Source organism: Numida meleagris, chromosome 9, assembly GCF_002078875.1.
Source record: "Numida meleagris isolate 19003 breed g44 Domestic line chromosome 9, NumMel1.0, whole genome shotgun sequence".
Taxonomy (NCBI): domain Eukaryota; kingdom Metazoa; phylum Chordata; class Aves; order Galliformes; family Numididae; genus Numida; species Numida meleagris.
Genome location: NC_034417.1, coordinates 13,878,184 through 13,893,101, shown reverse-complemented (window position 1 = coordinate 13,893,101; position 14,918 = coordinate 13,878,184). Strand labels below are relative to the sequence as shown.

General features: G+C 41.7%; 1 long non-coding RNA gene across 1 annotated transcript; it reads right to left on the bottom strand.

Annotated features, from left to right (window-relative positions):
* Positions 1,351-9,188, bottom strand: LOC110404042. The gene is made up of 3 exons (XR_002442029.1): positions 9,156-9,188; positions 4,541-4,731; positions 1,351-1,572 (listed from the first exon to the last, which is right to left on the bottom strand). It is a non-coding gene; the product is annotated as an uncharacterized LOC110404042 (long non-coding RNA).

Sequence of the window (14,918 nt, the reverse complement as noted above, 5' to 3'; positions counted from 1 at the left end):
CTCTCTTCAGCGATTCTATCACACTGAATTCAATCTTTAGTTCAGAGAGGAGGCACAGAGCTGAAAATTGAAGCTCAGCTATAGAAATTGAGTCTCAGGAAGGCAAGAAAGCAGCCAGGCACAGAGGAAAAAGAAAATAATTTCTTAAATATCTTCCCCTTTGATTCCTCTAGCTGACGTCCGTATTTGCGAAGAGATAAACCATCCAAGGCTTTCACTCCTGTGCTTAGAAAAGTAACCCACTGGGTGCCAGAATTTGAAGCCCCAGCACCCCAGATTGAACTATGTTGACAAGCAGTTTCTTTCTTGACTAATCCTGCTGGCTGTTTTGAGAGGAGAGGGAGCCCTTCCCTCTCTGGGAGAAAGGAAACACAGTCTGGGCCATGGTTTGCATACACAAATGATCTTGTGGGTAATAGTGCCCAGTCATCTGGTGCCACTGAGATATCCACTTACCAGGATTAGATGCTGATTGTAGGAATGAAGAGGGAATGGATACAAGGTAAGTGGCTGTCCTACTCCCACAGAAAGCCTAGCCAAGTTGCAGAGCTCTACAGAGGGCCCTGTAATTTCTGTGCTTGCAGCCCACCTTGGAGCTGCCACAGTTCTCCAGGAGCTGAGACCACAGCTCTGTGTGGTCCTTTCAAGCCAGTTCAGGTCCTGGTGTGAGCAGCTCTGCTTTGTCTTATTCGGACATAAAAGTTCAGTCACAGACTTTCCTGCACTGAAAAATACTCTAAAACAAATTCTGACTTCCTGCAGGAGAATTCCTATTACCTCACTTCCCACCTAGGGAAAGCTCTTGGAGGTGTGGCATAGACTATCAATTGTAGTTATAAGAGTAAATATACATTCTGGTTTAACACCTCTTGCTTTAGGCATTCCGCAAATAACCAATATAGCAATAACAAACAACAATTTAGAAACGATCAGCAAAGTGGAAAACCAACATAGATAAAAACTAAAAAGCCAAAGGGCATCATTAATATGAAGGGAAGTCTTCCCTTTAGAATGCATCCATGATGCAGAAAATGCCTATTCATAGGCTTTCACCTGCTCCCTTTTCCCTTAGAGAAAAACATGCATTAGAATTGAATGTTACAATTTATATGCGTTAGAATCGAAAAGAGAGACACAGCCATGAGCTTCTGGTTGTTTTGAGACCTCATTCACCTTAGTTCTCTCCTCATAGCTATTATAAATGTTTGACAGGTAGCAAAGGAAAACATATCTTGACTGCACTGGAGTTGAAAAACAGTTTCTGCCCTTCCTAAGTGGGGGGGGGAAAAATAAAAAATAAAAAAAATCAAGATTCCCATGCATTTGGACCAATAGAAAAATTAATCCAGCTACAATTTTACTGAGTATGACTGCATAGCCCAATAACAGTGGTACATGTAGAGAGGCAGGATAACTTTAAAGTATTATAGGCACAATTAACCACACTTCTTACATTAAGACGACTTTACAGGTTCTTGCAGCAACCAAGGGTTTTCATTAAAACCTAATTTTAAGGGAACTTCATTTTCCAGGAGAGATATCTACAGTTTCCTCCAAAGTCTGAGAACGGTCCTAGAAAATAATTGAAAAATAGAATTTCCTCAGGAAAAAGTTAAACTAACTATTGGCTATCAAAACCACTGCTCACTACAGAATAAGAAAAAGCAATCAAAACTTCTTCGCAAGAAAAATCAGCATCCCACAATCAAAAAATGTATTTGACAAAAAAAAAAAAAGCAAGAATCTTTTGTTTTCCTGGTTGGTGAAGTCCTCTCCTGTTCCTCCAGGTTATAATTACCAGGTCACTGGTATAAGCTATGTTCCTTTTCTCCTCTTTTATGTGAGCTTTTAATACCATCTTTTCCTCGGCCACCCCAGAACACCCCTTCCCAATGCTCCTAGATCCCTCACCCCTGCTAATTTATCTCCTGTGATCAGGAACTGGAACCCTCAATGCAGCACAGTCTTTGCAAAACCCTGGAGGTTGATGCTCTGTCATTCTCTTAGCAGAGCAATCCTCCCATCACTGCTGAAGGCTTTCTATGGCACTTATTGCATCAGTTTCAACTTGAAAAGTGTCCTACACAATGCTATTCACATTGGTTAAGGACAAAAGAAATCATTAAATGCTTTCACCAAACTTCTGATGTCAGAAAACTCCAAACTTCATCCAGTTAAGCTGAAATGAGTGTTCAGCTAATGCAAAACATCTGAAATGGCATCCAGTCTTATTTTAAAGACCATGGAAGATAGGACATCTGTGACACTAAATTATTCTGCTGGTTAATTACTCTTCCCATTTAAAAGTTTGTCTTGTGTTCTAATTTATTTATTTTTTACATCTTGACATTCATTTTAAAAAATATTTTCTCCTGAACAACACACAGGCAAATCTAGTATTTATCTGCATTGCTAAACTTCCTTTTGGAAGTAATATTTTTAAAAATTCCTGAGTTCCATCAGCTGTGGGTTTTTCCTGCTCTTGTTTCATTCTCTCATCTTGATGTGATGGTCACCCACACACTTTATTTTCCGCATGTAACACATTGTGTGCAAATATACTTGACATGCATACACACAGCATATATATATCCACACACAAATACATATTTATGTATTATTTTCAGTTGCTAGCAGCTGGAGCTGAAGCAGGATGCTAGTTGAACCAAGACATCTCCAGCCCAGGCTGTTGGCCTGTGGCTCTGGCCTAATTTGTTAAAGCCAGATGGAACTAAATATAACCCTCAATTTTAGGAGCTCCAAACCCTATTTGCATCTGCTGCACTGTATTTGGTACTTCTGGGAAATCACACTGTAGAAAATCTCAAGACCATTAGCAAAATCTCTTCTGAAGGTAACCAGGATTATTTCCTCACAAGCCAGCAAAGGCACTTCTAAGCACAATGAGGACGTGCTTTGCTCCCATCATCCCAGTGGCTGAGCACACTTCTGCTTTTAATGGCTTGTTCTGGGAAGCAGACAGGCCAGCAGGCAGAGCCAGGCACCATGGCATGGTGATGGAGAAGGCTGACCAACAAGCCACAGGTCCCCAGTGCTACATTGTCAAAAGCAATGTTCTCATTTAGTCACTTGCACTCAGTGTCTTTCAAGCCTCATTAAACTCCAACAGGAGTAAGATAGTCTTTGCGACGGATGGTATCTTCATCTCCAGGACAGAGATTTTTAGAGGATGTCATCGCCATCGCTCTGACTTGGGATAACACTGAAATAACTGCTGTCAGTCCCATAATGAAAGCAGGATGGAGGAATGCTGCTCACAACAGGCAGCCATCAACACTTCCAAAACTCTCCTCTGAAATAAGGCCACTGGGTTGTCCCTAAACCTGGTGCTGGGTGTGGGTCTTGCTGTGCTCTGCGGTGTTTTGGGCTGTCCGGAGCAGCAAGCAGCACGGCAGCCAGCAGGACCCCAGCCGTGGGCGACAGCTGCAGAGGCATCATTACTTCCCACCTCCCACTGCTCTGTGCAAGCTGCTGCTCCTAGCTACAACTGGCTTTTTTATTTCAGTTTAGTTTATACGTGACATAATTTCCCCATAAAGGAGGGCTAATTGTAAATCCAGATGGAAACGGAACGGTTTGCGTGAAATGCACTTTAATTAATTAGCTAAACGTCTGCAAAGTGCTTTGAAGATGTAGAACACCATACGAGTGTTAAATGGTAATAATAATAATAAAATAACAATAATTATTTTCCCCAGGAAGCATGCATACAGCACGTGCCCGGAATATTCCTATCCAAGAGCAAAAAGAAGAAAACCCCACTTTACCTCTGACATTTTTCTGAGGGATGAGTACAGCAGTAAAATAAATTCATTCATTTATTCATCCATGGAGACAAGAGTTTGGATCTAGTTTAAAATGAAAATAATGGCCCCAGCACCCATTAGTCAGTGTGACAGAGCAGAAGTATAATTTAGAGCAGTTAAGCAAGACAGAGCTGTTTAATGATGAGGCATCTGATAAGGGGACCTAATGGCTGCCTAATCCCCATTTTCTTTTCCCATAAAACCAGTATAGCCCAGCAACACAATGGCCTGCAGCAGCTCAGAGGCTGGGTGTCATTCTGTCTCCTCCTAATGGACGAGGAAGGAGAAAACAAAGGCTAAGATTTATTCCTTCACAGTGCTCCTGGCTGCAGTCAGGGACGATGGTCCCCTCCCTTGGAAGAAGTGTTTGTTCTGATGGCTGCATTCGCTTGGGTTTGTTTGCTGCAAACATTTAGACAGGTTTCTACACAAGAAGTTAGTGAAAATAAAAAGCCATCGCAAAGGTGAATGCAAATATATGTTTGCCAGAGAATTTGCTCTGGAAGTATTTGAAGGTTGCCCTGAAGGTTCTATGCATCTTCAGGGTAAACATTCAGCTCAAGAGCCTGCCTTGTGCTGTATCACCACGACTGCATTTGCTAAAGGAAACTGGGCTAGATCATCCTCACTTTGAAGGAGAGAGCTGACAGCACAGTGTACCCTCAGCTTTGTGACAAACTTTCACTTGAAATCTCCCAGATTTGTGAACTCACCCGTGACATCCCACAAAGTACATCTGCTTGAGCAGGTCACTGCAGAGATGGAGGGGTAGGGTAGGGAAGCTCTGTAGATGGTTTGATTTTTGTCTCGCGTAATTCATGCTTTACACAAGCGCACAGATGAGTGGTAGAAGTTTGTGTCATTAATCAGTAGTTCATACCCAGAGCATTAGGGATTTTAAAGCCTAGGAGGTAACGTGACAAATGAGAAAATGACATGTATTAATGGAAAACTGACTTTTCCCCTTTATTTTCCTCACTTCTATGGCAAGGCTGCACTTTCAGAGTGCAATCAAATTCCTTAAGAGGTTCTGATGGATATGGAGAGAGAGGAAAACACCATTTATCACTCAGAAAAGCTTCACATGGCACAAAAATGCCCCTTTACAGTAGCATAACTGCAGGAGATTTCATCTGCCATGGAGCCCACACGATGGCTCTCCCTTCTCAAACTGGGAGGTTGTACAAATCACAAGCAAAGCATTAAGCTCCTCAGAGTCAGAAATCCATAGTTTACTTTTAACCTATTTTAGAAATAAACAAACTGGAGAAGGAAAGTAGGACTTTCTGCAGGACTCTGGCACCCAACTCAACCACAAAAAGCATAAGTGAGAGTCACAAATCTAGTAGAATTTTATGACTAAAATATTTTTTCTGCCCCACATATAGTATGACTCTAAAATGTGAGACTTTAACCCTGCCAAATCTGGACTTTATGGCTACATGTAAATGGTTTACAACAAATCATAGAATCATCTGGGTTGGAAAAGACCACTAAGATCATCTAGTCCAGTCATCAACACATCACCACCAGGCCCACTAAGTGCATTTGTACCTTTGTAACAGAGATGTGCATTCTCCACCATAGTAATTAACCAAAAGCTGTTAGAAGGATTTTCATATTTCTGAGTCCAGGCAGTATGCCTCTAAAACGTCAACTTTGCCCCTAAACTGGAATAGTATCTGACAATCATCAATGAGCATTTTCTTGAAGAGTACGCATAGATTATGAATAAAAACCTGAGGATTCTAAACATGCAAAAATAACACAACTTTACCCTAATTCTGAATTCATCTCAATTTTACAGAGCAGCAACAGGGAATTTGAAGCCTCCATGGAATGGCAACAGCACTGAAAGAATACTGAGAACTGAGATGGACCTGCTGAATTTGACTATTATTCTAATGAAAGATTCCCACCCAAAGACTAAAGGATTTGGCCCTTGGAAATACAACTTGTACTTGCAGAGCTGTTTACTGACCTTTTCTGTGAGCCAATGTAGTCACAAGCAGAGAGATCAAAGGCCTGATGAACGTCTGATGTGAAGTGAAAAGAAAAGGCTTCGGGCTCTTTCCCTTAGAGAAAGATGAACACTCATTTCCAGTTAATTTAATAGGATATATGCTGAAAAAAGGACTCTGCTATACACTGTGCTGAATGCAATTTCTTGTATTTTCTCTGCCTAAGTGGCCAGTCTGTTCTAGTGAGTCTCTGTTTTAACAGATACCAAATATTGTTTGTCAGATGAATGTACCTCTTCAGGGGCTCAGCTTGCAAGGCACTGAATGTGCTGCACACATTATGTACTGCAGATTCAGAATGGGTATAGAAACTCAAAGTCATGGCTGGTTTGTGACAAATGGATGGAAAGACCCAAGCCTCCAGTGGGACAGACCAGCAAAGTTTCACTGACATAGCCAGAACAGCAATGATTGCAGCTCCTGGTGGTCTGAGTGCTGGTTTAGATCAGTTGGCTGTAGAACAATTAAACAGTGGCATGAAGGAGGACCATACTTGAAGGTATCAGCATCAGACTTAAAGCTGACAAGTAGTACCAAACAGTGCATTTCCTGACCAGTGAGCATCTTACTTCTGAGCCATTGCTAATAGCTGTTTTTTAGCCTAGAATCCAAGCCACTCACCCTAAAGAAGCAAAGGTGAGCTCAAAGGGAAACAGCCCAGCTGCCCATGGTACCACTCAGTGGAAGCAGCTCTCCTCATGCACCTCCCAGCACCAACTCCTGCACATTTCATTGGAAGAGGGGAACAAAAAAATGCATCTCTCCCAGCTCCACTGAACAGTGTCAGGGCTACGACAGAGTGACGGGAAGACCAAAGATTTGCTGATCTTTAACAATCCAGCTGGGGTGATTAGGGCTGTAAAATGGTTCAGTGCTTCTCTGCACTTTTAAAACTACTTACAGATGACAGAGTAATGCCAGAAACACTGTGCACTTACCTCTGCAGAGGTTGTAAAAGGAGACCTGCTCCTAAAAGAGCATTTTACCTGGGAAAACTGCAGCAGCTATATTTGTGCCAGCAAAGTACACCACTCCTAAAAGTTAGCCTAGGACTGAAGCTCTCTTAAGACTCAGCACCCCCATTTGCATATATCAAAGCAAGATGCTACCAGGCTGTTCTCCGAGTAGTGGAACTGCTCCAAGGAAATTACAAATTACTTCTGTTGTAACAGATCCTAATTGCACAAGGATGAACTGAAAAGTTTGCCATGATAAAAGATTGCCACTCTCTGCAAATCAGGGCTGCAGAGATGTCTGCGGATGTCCCTGCCTGTCACATTCACCCTTCATTGTTTTCTTGTCCCCTGTTCTCTTTTCCTTTGGTTTAACCTTCAGTCCTAAACACTCTGGTGTGGTTAGGTTATCACTTGTCACAGTGAGATGGAGGTCTTTACCCAGACTTAGGGAAAGCAACTGCGTACACCACAATCACCCTGAATGACAAACTCCCACTCAACAAGGAACAGATCTTATTTCAGCACCTCCAAAACTGATGTATACTAGAAACAATGAGAAGAGAGAAAGAGTCATAGCATATAGTGACCTGACCAACATAGGCATTAATTTTGACAAAGGCTCCAGTGTTGAAGTAGCTGTCCTACAGCCTGCTGTGCCTTACAGACACTTTTCACTTAAACCAACTGATAAAAACCTTGGGTCTTATCCTGGAAAAATGGAGACGACAGCAAGAAAATGAACCAGTTCAGGAGCTTCAGCTTTTCCCGAGCTGAAATCCAACTGATATTCCCAATGGAAATAAATTAGCATTAAAACACTTTAACTTTTCATCATTCATTAGAGTAAACATCTGCTGCTCAATTATTTTCCTTTTGCAGGATCATTGTCTTCACAAGTCTGAATGAATTGATTCCTTCAAATTGGGTTGGGTAGCACGAGAGCTAAATATTCCCAGCAGATCAGAGCATGAGCTGAGTGGTGTATGTGTGTGAAATAAATTCCCATCCAAACACGGAGGAAGTGACAGACCAATACAGAGCTACCGTTACAAGTCCAGGAGTGGCAGAAAAACAATACAGAAGCACACAGATGTGCAACATGGGGTGTGCTAGGTAAGAAGAAAAGCTTTCCTATTTTAATAGGTAAAATGGAATTCTGAAAAGGAAGTCAAATTATTAGAGAGAGATCCTAGAACAGACGAACCACAAAGTTTAAGAAAAGCCAACAACTCTGGTTGCTATCCTTGCTGTCTCCATTCCCAACCACATCAACATCCGCATTTGTAAGAAAACAAAGCCTATAATAAAATAACCACGTATCAAAAGTCAGTGAAATTCAGACAGGCAGCAGATGCTTTAGTTTTACATTCCTGAGATGAATAAAGAGGCAAAAATAAGGCACGCTTACCTTCCTTCCAATAACATGTCTGACAGTGACAGGTTTTGCGGATACAGACACACATGTGTGCACATATGCACTCAACATTGCTCCATAATATCAGGTTTTCTGGCTTGATCTCAAAGCTAGCATCAGAGAGAAGACCAGAAGCTTCTCCTCTACTAGTTTACAAACTATTACTGAGAACGCACTTATCCTGATGATCCCGATTAGGCCATAATTTATAACCATAATACAGACTGCCCCTCGCAAAGAAAGGACAATTCCATACAAGGGAATCCATCAAAAGGTGCTGATACATCACTCTCAACATACTAACAACCCAAGTTTTTTTTTTCCCCCTCCTGATTCCTTCTCCTTTTCACCTGTTCACCAAATGGAAATCACACTAATAGGAAGGCAGAGATACCAGCTGCTCTCTAACTCTCTCCATTTATCTCTCTTAGGTACTTACGTACATGCTTAACAATAAACACCTGCTTGAATCCGTTCTTATTCAGTAGGACATTCAAAACTAACTCATTGAAAGCCCCACTGATGCTAAGCAGAGTTAAATATAGTTAATGTCACGCTTAAAATTCATTCCAGACAAGGAGCACTTTATCAAGTCTTTATATGGCAGTGGATGCCTTAGCAATACAGGCATAAACGACCTTCAAAAAGGAGCTTATTAAAGCATTTCATAGCAGTTAAGGACAAATACCTAAGAGAATAGTTAAAGAAATGTATGACTTCAGACCCTTGCTACTCATAAGTAAAAGCTCAAGCAAGTTGAGAATACGAGGCTCAACTGACTCAAATAAATAAATAAACGAAATAAAATAAAATATCACAAAATTTCTGGAATGCTATGATGTGATAGAAAACAGCAATAATGGCAGGGTGGCAAAGTCCTAGGCTGCAGCAAATGAGAACAAGCTCAAATACACAGAAACGAAGAAAAATTGCTTACCACTAGAAGGCCTCTAGTAGACAGGGATCTCCAGCAAAAGACCTGCACCTCCACTGCCAACCCTTAAATGAGGGCTGGGAAGGGGTGGATCCTGGCTCCACCCCTTCCAGTCACTCAGGTGCATTACATGCACCTGAGCTCCCCTGGGCTGGCCCTGCCTTCCCACCAGGTGCTCAGTCACTGGTTCAGGCCCTGACTTAGCATTTCCACTACAAGCTCTGAGAAATAAATGCACAAATAAGTGCTTTTTTTTCTTTTAATTCTCAGGATAGCAACTACCCTTGCTGCCATAATACCCAGATGACTTCTATGTGTTTCATTTTGTCTGCCTAAAATGTAAATCTACATGTAGCATAATGTGCTGGTAACATAGGGGTGCTGTTTTGTAGCTGCTTACCTACCATTTCCAACACCTGAAAATCATGATCTAATAATGAGACCACTCCAATGAAAACCATTCAAAATATCTGTTACTTTCCTGACTCATTGTGACTGAAAGAGGTAACTCATCACTAGTACAAACTGTCCACTTGCCTATCAGTAATGACAGAAATAGCCCCTGGATGATGTATGGCGTAGAATGACTATAAAAAAAATCTACAGCTAAGCATGTGTAGTGAGGACTCCAAAATTGTACCTATGGTCTAGATTGGCTCAGGTTGGAGAGGACCTTAGAGATCATCCAGTTCCAACCTCCTGCCATGGGCAGGGTTGCCAGCCACCCTATTAGGCTGCCCAGGATTCCATCCAACCTCAAGAACATAAATAAAGCTACTTCTGGATTGAAGAAAATTTGTCTGTGGTATTTGTAAAAGCCATCTGTTCGCCAGAAGTTCATTGACCATTGCACAAATGGAATGACAATGTCTAATGGGAAGTGCCTAATGGCAGGTGAAGGGAGCAAGTTGGGCAGCTCAGTCTCTAAGCATTAAAAACTGGCTCTGGTTGAGCTGCCTGGCTGAACTGCCAATGGCTCCCCTGCTAGAGGTCTCAGGACATGTATTTACAGATAGGTTTAGGGCCCTTTATCAATTTTCAGCATTTTGCAGTTCTTCCCAACCCTCTACAAACTCTGTCTGATTTTGCATCTGACCTTAGCTTTGTGTGAATTGTAGCTAACACTCCCAGAGTGGAAGATGTACAAGAGCAATGGAAAAGCAATAGGTTTCATGAGGGTAACAATTTAAATCTATACTTTGCATTGTTTCTCATGCAACCACAAAACCCACACAACTGAAAACACCCAGAAAGTCCTTTCAAAGTGCCAAGAGCCTCCCAGGTGCTCACCCAAAGCCTGCTGAGTTCTATCCATCACTCCCTTACTTGCAGCCAGCATAATTGCTCACATGTGCAAAGCTGATGAATGATTGCATGAAATAGACACACATGGGTTAAAAGTAAGTCAAGTTCTGCTCCTTCTGCCAGCTGGAAAAGGAAGGTTGGAGTGTTTGTTGGTTTCCTGTTTTTCACCCACACCTGGGTGAAAGGACCTGTAACACTGGAATACCCAATAAGAACCTGTATACAAAGGACAGGACAGTCTAAGAAAGATAAGAAAAAAAATATCTGAAACAAACTCAGTCCCTTTGCTGGGGAAAAGCTGCTATTTCACTCCAATGCCTCCTGAAGCTGTGGATTCCTCCCTTGGTCTCAGCAGTGATTTTCTTTCCTTAATTAATCAATTACACATGTAACTGTGGTCCATTAGCAAGGCAGATGACTGTCTTCAGCCTCTTATTACTGGTTTTGGAAGGGCCCAAAAATATTTCAGCTAGGATGAATAGGTTTTCTCTATGAGGTTTTAAGGACACCATTTAGCTTGAAAAAAAACAAGAACTAATATGGGCATAATAAGCCAACTCCACCTGCATCGTGCACTTGGGAAAAACAACAGGCCCCAGTTTTAGACCTTGTCTGCTCTTAATTGTACTTGGAAGAGTACGTAATGGAAGGCTAATGGTACCTATGAGTTTAGTTCACTTAGCAGCACAGAGGGGATGATTTCCATGCAGTATAGCACTTTGCTTGGTTGTTTTATAAGATAATGATCAGGACAAATACATTAGTAATAGACTGTCAGGACCAGAGTGTCCCGGGTTATAAACTCCAGCTGGTCATGATCATAGTTATTAATAATAACCGTAATCTGCATTTCTAAATCACAGCTGATGACAAAAGCTACCAGAGTCTGTTTATACAATATATATATTACAGTAAGTCTAATTTTGTCTGGGTATAAATATATGGGCATTTTCCAGTTTGCAGGCATGTTTTCAAAGAAGCAAAATCTCAGTTCCTAGCACAGCTCCGTACACCATGCTGCACACAAACACCCAGCCAGGATTTCACAACTTAATTTTCTGACATCTTCCCCTAATAGACACAGTGTGTATATGCTTCTCATTAATCTGTTACTGACAAGAAGAACTCACCATTTTGATTTTAAATCTCATCTGGAAGCCTGAGAGCCTCAATTCTCCAGCTAGTGCTTGCCCCTGGGTCACTGCCACTATTAATAGCTGATTTGTATTTACATACTTTGTTTTGCACTGTATTCGCTGCCTTCTGTCTGTTTTGCTTCCTGATTCTGAGGGTGAAAAAAACAGTCAACATGGGACATCGGCAACTGCTCAAAACTGTCCCCCCTCCTGTTGCCTTCTCTCAGTCTTTCTGAATGTTTTCCTGATTATTTTTCAGAGAGGCTGAAAGCCAAGAAATTCCTGGAAAATTAGTTCTGAACCCAAGTGCTAAAAATAACCATTTCATAAAATGCTGAGAAGAATACAAAGCGTTCCCCTCTCTATATTTGCCAAAGCATCACTGAAGTCCAAATAAATTAAACTTCTTATTCAATCAGCACTGCCAAGTGGATGGGTAGAATCATCTTGCTCTCCAGCAGAGAGCACTGGATGACAAGTGCATTAGCCGTATCGTAGAACATATTTTGGTCATTGTTCTACCAGTAGCAGAAGGACCAGGACCTTGAAATTTTTACTGGAGCAGAGTGTCCTACATTCCTGCTAGAATATCTCTTAGAGCTCCTGGTGTTTCCCCAAGCGAATGAAGTCAACTGGGCTCTCATTCTTTTGTCTTCTAAGAATATTAAGACACTGTGGAGGAGTGAGATGTCAGGAATAAAAGGATAAAATGGCCCAAAAGCCAGGGTGAAGGCAGCTCACTAAGAAGCAATCTGCATTGTAAAGAAGTCTCATAAATATGCAGCCTATTAATAACTGCCTCCATTTGTGACAAATGTCACTGAGCTGATTTGAGTTGCTTTGGAGGCAGAATGGATAGCAATTATGTGTCACCCCCGAAGACTCTCTCAACACACGGTTCACATTTGAGGCACCTTGCTTTCTTTTGTTGTGTTTTCCTTAGTTGTGTTTTCAACACTAAAGTCCTGGTTTTCAAAGGTTTCAGATTTAGGATCACCTCTGCATGCTATTTGCATCTCTCTGACCCATCCATCCCATCTCACTTTGTGCTGCACAAATTCAAAAGCCAAACCTGAGAAGTATCAGAAAGTAATGGAGATGGTTAAGTCTTTGGACATTTCATGTACATTCAGTGCTGTGATAGCTTAGGAAAAGTTCCTCATAGAGTTCTGCTGATCCCCGCTGCAGTTTGACAATTTCAAGCAATTTGCCATAGAAGTGCTCTTACAGAAACCAAGACATTCAGAGGAAAAAACAAACTCAGAGGTTAAAAAAAAAATTCACCTGGTGGACTCTCAGCAAGAAGCCTTTGAAACGGATTCCTTTGTTCCATCCCTCAGAGAGGGACCACAGGGACAGAATCCCCAGATGTGATTGCTGATGGGAGCTGTCAGTCCTTCAGGCCGCATGAATCCCCACCCAAACAGGCCCTGACTGTGGGCTTAGGCTGGCTGAGTTGTTTTATTTCCCATTATAAAGGTTCTAGCTCTTCACTGCCATCCAGTCCTCACCAGGTCTCACAGGCAGTTTAAGAGACAGTAATGGCAAAGTTATCAACACCTTCACGTTTTCTGTTTTGTTACCTCCAGTACAAATATCAATTACACAGTCTGACAAGGAGAAAATGAAATTGCAAAGTATTAGGCTGCAGGTATTTAGTTTAATGATTAGGGCTGTCTTTAAAACACTATAATGACACCATCCCAGCCAGATAACAGAGAGATGGGATATTATGGGCATTCCTACACTTTGAATTTAAATTAAAATTTGCTGTGATTTAAGATGTTTTCTCCTTTGAAGGTCTGTACTTTCCTTGGAGAAAATAATTATTCTCAGCTAATAATGTGAGTCGCTAGGCAGGCGATTAGTGTTCTTGCAACAGTGTAAATTTGCTTCCTATAGTCAAAGTCTCGTGTGCATTATTTACTGTATGATAATCTCAACCTGGAATGAGTCTTTGACTTGAAAGGACACCTATTCTTTAAAGCTCATCATCACCTTGCCCTGCTTTTGCATATGCCTCAGATTGGAAGATATGTTGTTCTTCGTGATTTGCAGAAGTCATTGCCAAATGCTGGAAAGTCCAACAGCCGGGTTACCTTGATTATCTCTTTTATGAATAGTAATAACAGCAATGACAATAAATAAAGCCAAATTATGTCCAGGGAGAATCAAAGTAATCACTTGTGAGATATGACTGTAACAAGAGTAAGAAAGATGCCAGCTAGTATGTAAGCACAGGCAGCATCATCCCTCATGTCTCATTTTGAAACTGAATAAATCAGGCCTCCATCCAAGGACTTCACTCTAAGGTTTAATGTCAGGCAGTAGGTTCTTGTTACAGATGGAAAGGGGAACACAAGAATGAATATCCCAGGATTATGATCATAGAGCAGCTCAAAAAAAAAATTGTAATGTTTCATTCTGCTTAAGGGCAGACACACAACTAGGTTAGGATCCCTGTACAGTAAACATGTAGACAGAGATTTTTCTTTGTGTTGTCTTTAATGCTTTGTGCAGTTATACTCACAAGTGTATGTTAAAGTGATCTGAGGAGGTGCCTAGTAAATATCAGCAGAGTGGGGGCCATTTCCCAGTATAACACAGCTGCAATACACTGCACAGTGCCCTTTACATTAGCCTCTCACAGCAAAGTGGGCTTGTAGATACCAGCTGTCTAGTTCTTCACTACCAGAGAGCGCTCCAGTATTTGGAGAATCCCAGAGAATGGAGGCACGGCAACAAATAGCTTCCCACTTCTGAAACAAACATGGCAGTTTGAAAGTAACCCAAGTCAAAGCAATGAGGACTTGTTCTTACCTTACATGTGCATAGCCTGATAAAGAGCAGAAAAAAATCTAGTTCAGAATGTCTTTCTTCTCAAAGTGACAAAGAGCTGTAAGTTCCAGCAGCCACAGCTCCGGCCTGATCCAGAGCCTGCCAACCACTGCTGCCTTCAGGCTGGGGCCTGTGTGCATGGCAGAGACTCAGGGCCGGAGTCTGTTGGAAAGGTCCATTGTAACTCCTCATCCCAAACAGACCATGGTCAGAAAAGGATTTGAGTGCAAACTTCTGTTTTTTATTTCATAAGGCAATTTTGGTTTCTGAGTGGACACTGGAAGGTTGCAATAGTGATGTAAGGATACACTTAACTTCAGCCTTGCATTCCTCTGGAGTGGGTCCAGCATTCACCAAGATTACTTCTCTTTTCTCCTTAATCAGCATTTCTTCCTCTCAAGTTTTCTACTGAACCCTGACCTGAGAGAATGAGATCAACACGAAGGTGACACCCCTTCCAGATGAGATGTGGAGGGGACCACGCGGC